The sequence below is a fragment of the Mirounga leonina genome, unplaced genomic scaffold (genome assembly GCF_011800145.1).
Source record: "Mirounga leonina isolate KUSES-001 unplaced genomic scaffold, KU_Mleo_1.0 Mir_129, whole genome shotgun sequence".
NCBI lineage: Eukaryota > Metazoa > Chordata > Mammalia > Carnivora > Phocidae > Mirounga > Mirounga leonina.
In genome coordinates, this window is record NW_023270323.1 from 4364374 (window position 1) to 4371479 (window position 7106).

The 7106-nt window shown below is 39.5% G+C and overlaps 1 pseudogene; it reads left to right on the forward strand.

Annotated features, from left to right (window-relative positions):
• The first annotated feature begins 304 nt into the window (after positions 1 to 304).
• LOC118010187 lies at positions 305 to 990 on the forward strand (annotated as a pseudogene).
• Positions 991 to 7106: the final 6116 nt, after the last annotated feature.

Sequence of the window (7106 nt, forward strand, 5' to 3'; positions counted from 1 at the left end):
TTGCTTGGGTTGTGGTCAATAATTTGGACTCTATACATTCCCTCAACCACCCCTCAACAGAATGACTAGGAGGAGGAACCCCCAAAATAGGAAAGACTCAGAGATTATGACTTATGCCACAGGTTTACAAATGGATTCAGATATAACCAAGATGCCGGAGATAGAATTCAGGGTAGCAATTGTGAAGACAATGGCTAGAATGGAGAAATTGATTAATGGCAACATAGAGTCTCTAAGGGCAGAAATGAAAGCTGAATTGGCAGAACTTAAAAATGTTATCAGTGATATCCAATCTAATCTAGATAATCTAACAGCTAGGGTAAGCGAGGCAGAAGAATGAATTAGTGATCTAGAAGACCAATTAATGGACAAGAAGGGAAAAGAGGAGGCCAGGGAAAAACAACTCAAAATCCATAAATATAGCCTTTCTTTTGTGGCGGCAAGAGCGGAGAGTGCACCATGAAGGCCTCGGGCACACTGCGAGAGTACAAAGTGGTGGGGCGCTGCCTGCCCACCCCCAAATGTCACACTCCGCCCCTGTATCGCATGTGAGTGAATCTTTGCACCTAATCATGTCATCGCCAAGTCCCACTTCTGGTACTTTGTGTCTCAGCTGAAAAAGATGAAGTTTTCAGGGAAATTGTCTACTGTGGACAGGTTTTCAAGAAATCCCCCTTGCAGGTGAAGAACTTCAGCATCTGGCTGTGCTATGACTCGTGCAACGGCACCCACAACATGTACCGGGAGTACCAGGACCTGACCACTGTGGATGCCATCACCCAGTGCTACCGAGATATGGGTGCCCGACACCGTGCCTGGGTCCACTCAACCCAGATCATGAAGGTGGAGGAGATTACAGCCAGCAAGTCCCACCGACCAGCCATCAAGCAGTTCCACGACTCCAAGATCAAGTTCCTACTGCCCCACCAGGTCCTGCATCACCAGCACAAGCCACACTTCACCACCAAGAGGCCCAACACCTTCTTTTAGATGCAGAGCCTCCCTATCTCAGGTCTGCCCAAATAAACTCTCTGGGAAAACCAAAAAAAAAAAAAAAAAAAAAAAAAATAGAATCAGAGAAATAAGTGACACCATGAAACATTCCAATGGCAGAATTATTGGGATCCCTGAGGGGGTGGAGAAAGAGAGAGGACTAGAAGATATATTTGAGCAAATTGTAGCTGAGAACTTCCCTAGTCTGGGGAATGAAACAAGCTTTCATGTCCTAGAGGCAGAGAGGACCCCTCCCAAGATCAAGGAAAACAGGACAACACCCCAGCATGTAATAGTAAAACTTGCAAATCTTAGAACCAAAGAAACCATCTTAAAGGCAATTAGGGGGAAGAGATTCCTTATTTACAGAGGGAGGAACATCAGAATAAAGTCAGACCTATCCACAGAGACCGGGCAAACCAGAAAGGGCTGGCAAGACATATTCAGGGTCCTAAACGAGAAGAACACACAGCCAAGAATACTTTATTCGGCAAAGCTCTCATTTAGAATGTATGGAGAGATGCAGAGCTTCCAAGACTGGCAGAAAATGAAAGAATATGTGACCACTAAGCCAGCTCTGCAAGAAATATTAAGGGGGGTTCTATAAAAGGAGAAAGACCCCAAGAGTGATATACAACAGAAATTTACAGGGACAATCATTAGAAACAAGGACTTCACAGGCAACATGATGACAATAAATTCATATATTTCAATAATCACTCTCAACGTGAGTGGCCTAAATGCTCCCATAAAACGGCACAGGGTTGCAGATTGGATAAAAAGACAGGACCCATCCATATGCTGTCTATGAGAGACTCATTTTGAACCTAAAGATACATGCAGACTGAAAGTGAAGGGATGGAGGTTCACCTTCCATGCCAATGGACCTCAAAAGAAAGCTGGGGTAACAATTCTTATACCAGATAAATTAGATTTTAAACTAAAGACTGTAGTTAGAGACACAGAAGGACACTATATCATTCTTAAAGGGTTTATCCAACAAGAAGATCTAACAATTGTAAATATCTATGCCCCAACATGGGAGCAGCCATCTACATAAGCCAACTGTTAACCAAAATAAAGAGTCATATTGATAACAATACATTAATTGTAGGAGACCTCAATACTCCACTCTCAGCAATAGACAGATCATGTAAGCATAAAATCAACAAAGAAACAAGAGCTTTGAATGATACACTGGACCACATGGACCTCATAGATATATACAGAACATTCCACCCTAAGACAACAGAATACTCATTCTTCTCGAGCACACATGGAACTTTCTCCAGAATAGACCACATATTGGGTCACAAAACAGGTCTCAACCGATACCAAAAGACTGAGATTATTCCCTGCATATTCTCAGACCATATGCTTTAAAACTGGAACTCAATCACAAGAAAAAAGTTGGCAGAAATTCAAACACTTGGAAGCTAAAGACCACTCTGCTCAAGAATGTTTGGGTCAACCAGGAAATCAAAGAAGAACTTAAACAATTCATGGGAATCAATGAGAACAAAAACACATCGGTCCAAAACCTATGAGATATTGCAAAGGCGGTCCTAAGGGGGAAATACATAGCCATCCAAGCCTCACTCAAAAAAATAGAAAAATCCTGAATTCACCAACTAACTTTACACCTTAAAGAACCAGAAATAAAGCAACAAACGATGCCTAAGCCACACATTAGAAGAGAGAAATAATTAAGATTAGAGCAGAGATCAATGAATTAGAAACCAGAAACACAGTGGATCAGATCAACGAAACTAGAAGCTGTTTCTTTGAAAGAATTAATAAGATCAATAAACCACTGGCCAGACTTACGCAAAAGAAAAGAGAAAGGACCCAAATTAATAAAACTAAATAAAACCAAGTGGGATTTATCCCAGGATGCAAGGGTGGTTCAACATTCACAAATCCATCAGTGTGATAAAACACATTAATAAGAGGAGAGGGAAGAACCATATGGCCCTCTCAATTGATGCAGAAAATGCATTTGACAAAATACACCATCCTTTCTTGATTAAAACTCTTCAGAGTATAGGGATAGAGGGAACATTCCTCAAGTTCATAAAATCCATCTATGAAAAACCCACAGTGAACATCATCCTCAATGGGGAAAAGCTCAGAGCCTTTCCCTTAAGATCAGGAATGTAACAAGGATGCCCACTCTCACCACTGTTGTTCGACATAGTACTAGAAGTCCTAGCAACAGCAATCAGATAACAAAAAGAAATAAAAGTTATTCAAATTGGCAAAGAGGAAGTCAATTCTCTCTTCGCAGATGACATGATACTTTGCGTAGAAAATCCAAAAGATTCCACCCCCAAATTACTAGAACTCATCCAGCAATTCAGTAATGTGGCAGGATACAAAATCAATGCACAGAAATCAGTTGCTTTCTTATACACTAACAATGCAACTGTAGAAAGAGAAATTAGAGAAACGATTCCATTTAAAATAGCACCAAAAACCATAGGATACCTCGGAATAAACCAAACCAAAGAGGTAAAGGATCTATACTCTAGGAACTACAGAACACTCATGAAAGAAATTGAAGAAGACACAAAAGGATGGAAAAACATTCTATGCTCATGGATCAGAAGAATAAACATTGTTAAAATGTCTAAGCTACCCGGAGCAATCTATACCTTCAATGCCACCCTGATCAAAATTCCAATGACATTTTTCAAAGTCCTGGAACAAACAATCCTAAAATTTGTATGGAACCCGAAAAGACCCCAAATCACCAAGGAAATGTTGAAAAAGAAAAACAAATCTGGGGGCATCACATTGCCTGATTTCAAGATATATTACAAAGCAGTGATCACCAAGACAGCATGGTACTGGTACAAAAACAGACATATAGACCAATGAAATGGAATAGAGAGCCCATATATGGACCCTCAACTCTATGGTCACATAATCTACAAAGCTGGAAAAAAATATGCAATGGAAAAATGACAGTCTCTTCAATAAATGGTCTGGGAAAATTGGACAGCTATATACAGAAGAATGAAACTCGACCATTCTCTAACACCCTACACAAAGATAAACTCAAAATGGATGAAAGACCTCAATGTGAGACAGGAATCCATCAAAATCCTAGAGGAGAACATAGGCAGTAACCTCTTTGACATCAGCCACAGCAACTTCTTTCAACATCTCCAAAGGCTAGTGAAAGAAAAGCAAAAATGAACTTTTGGGACTTCATCAAGATAAAAAGTTTCTGCACAGCAAAGGAAATAGTCAACAAAACAAAGAGGCAACTCACAGAATGGGAGAAGATATTTGCAAATGACACTATAGATAAAGGGCTGGTATCCAAGATCTATAAAGAACTTCTCAAACTCAACACCCAAAAAACAAATAATCAAGTCAAAAAGTGGGCAGAAGATATGAAAAGACACTTCTCTGAAGGAGACATACAAATGGCTAATAGACACAAGAAAAAATGTTCATCATCATTAGCCATCAGGGAAATTCAAATCAAAACCACATTGAGATACCACCTTACACCAGTTAGAATGGCAAAAGTTGACAAGGCAAGAAACAACAAATGTTGGAGAGGTTGTGGAGAAAGGGGAACCCACTTACACTGTTGGTGGGAATGCAAGTTGGTATGGCCACTTTGGAAAACAATGTGGAGGTGCCTCAAAAAATTAAAAATAGAGCTACCCTATGACCCAGCAATTGCACTACTGGGTATTTACCCCAGACACACAGATGTAGTGAAAAGAAGGGCCATATGCACCCCAATGTTCACAGCAGCAATGTCCGCAATAGCCAAACTGTGGAAAGAGCCGAGATGCCCTTCAACAGATGAATGGATAAAGAAGATGTGGTCCATATATACAATGGAATATTACTCAGCCATCAGAAAGGATGAATACCCAACTTTTACATCAACATGGATGGGACTGGAGGAGATTATGCTAAATGAAATAAGTCAAGCAGAGAAAGTCAATTATCATATGGTTTCACTTATTTATGGAACATAAGGAATAACATGGAGGACATTAGGAGAAGGAAGGGAAAAATGAAGGGGGGAAAACCGGAGGGAGAGATGAACCATGAGAGACTATGGACTCTGAGAAACAACTGAAGGTTTTAGAGGGGAGGGGGTGGGTGGATGGGTTAACCCAGTGTTGGGTATTAAGGACTGCATGGAGCACTGGGTGTTATACGAAAACAATGAATCGTGGATCATTACATCAAAACTAATGATGTAGGGTGACTAACATAACATTATAAAATAAAATTAAAAAAAAAAGAATCAATACTAAAGTTGTCTCTAAATGATACATTTTGACCAGTCACTTTTCTACTTAGGCAAATTGTATAGAATAATTTATGAATTCCTAGAAGTTCCCCTGTTCAGAAATCTCACTGGCTTACCTAAAATGCCCACCATTCAAGTTTTATTTGTGCTAGGCATTGCCTTGGTTTTAGATGTGCTTAAAAAAGCAGCGTATAAAGAAAATTAAATCTCAGGTAAATATATCAATGTTTTGCATTTATTCATGTTCATTTCCTTATTCTTACATAGTTTTTTATAATACATGTTTACAATGAGGTATAATTTATATACAATACAATATACCCTTTTAGGTATACAGGTCAATGATTTTTAACAAATATATGTGGTCATTTAAACACCACAACTAAGATGTAGAACATTTTTATTTTTATTTATTTTTTTTTTAAAGATTTTATTTATTTATTTGAGACAGAGAGAATGAGAGAGAGAGAGCACATGAGAGGGGGGAGGGTCAGAGGGAGAAGCAGGCTCCCTGCTGGGCAGGGAGCCCGATGCGGGACTCGATCCAGGGACTCCAGGATCATGACCTGAGCCGAAGGCAGTTGCTTAACCAACTGAGCCACCCAGGCGCCCTAGAACATTTTTATCACCCCAAAAAGTTCCATCTTGTCTCTCTATTACCAGTTTTCTTCCCTCTTCCCCAGTTCCTGCCAGCCACTGATTTGATTTCTGTCCCAATCATTTTGTTTTATATGTTAGTTGCAATGCTTGATGGTAGGGATACAGAGATAATAAAATCTAGTCCCTGAAGGGAAAAATTTTATTATCAAATGGTAGAGACAAGCTTGTCAACAGAATATTGCCACAGGGTAAGTGCTATTACAGAGATAAAAGTGACATACTTTGGTGGCACAGAAAACATACAACTTTGTGGATATTGGGAGATATCCTACATTAAGATTATGGTAATTGAGTTGGGTCCTAGAAAAAGTTGGAAGAAGACAAAGAGATGAGATAAGCTATATCTGCCCATAGGCACTAAGTTATGAACGTTTTTGGGTCTTCTGCAAAGGGGGGTGAAGATAAGTGTGGGTGAAATCTATCTGTTCAAGGTATATGTAATAAAAGGTCAACATTCCAGTCCTCATGCATTTGCTCCCCAACTTCAGGCTTCTAGGACTCATTTTCCCAGGTGTTTGAACTAATGAAATAATCTATCAACACTGTCAATGGCTATTTCTGCCATATATCTTTGCAGTTTAAATTTGATCTTTAATTACATAATAAAAGGCTCTGGTTTGAATGATCAAACCAGCAAGGAAGTTAATTGAATTTGAAGGGTCAACAAATAGATGAGGAAACAGTTCTGGAATTGGAGAACATTTCTTCATTCTACAGAAATCATACCTACGGCCACTTCTGTGTGACACAGAAGTCTTAATTTGGTATCAGTTTATTCCTTCCTGTCTTCCTTCCCTCAACTAATTTCCTGTTTCAGTTTCTTGTCAGAAATTCTTTTCCCACAAGAAACAGAAAAACTAAGTGGTTTAAACCATAAAGCCATTTCTTGTTTTCTTTACAAGAAGGCTACCAGTTGTTGATCTCAGAATTGGTCAGACTATCATCAAGGATGCAGACTCTTCTAGATTATTCTCCAGTATCCTCAGCATTTCATCCACATATTTTTTGTCTTATGTTGTTTGCCAGAGGGCTGCACAATTCTAAATATCACATTCACATTCAAGGCAAAGAGAAGGGAGAGTGCAGTGAGCCCACTTTTTCCATACCTCTTACCCCTTATTAGAAAGCCACTTAGAAAGCCACTGGGTCGGGCGCCTGGGTGGCTCAG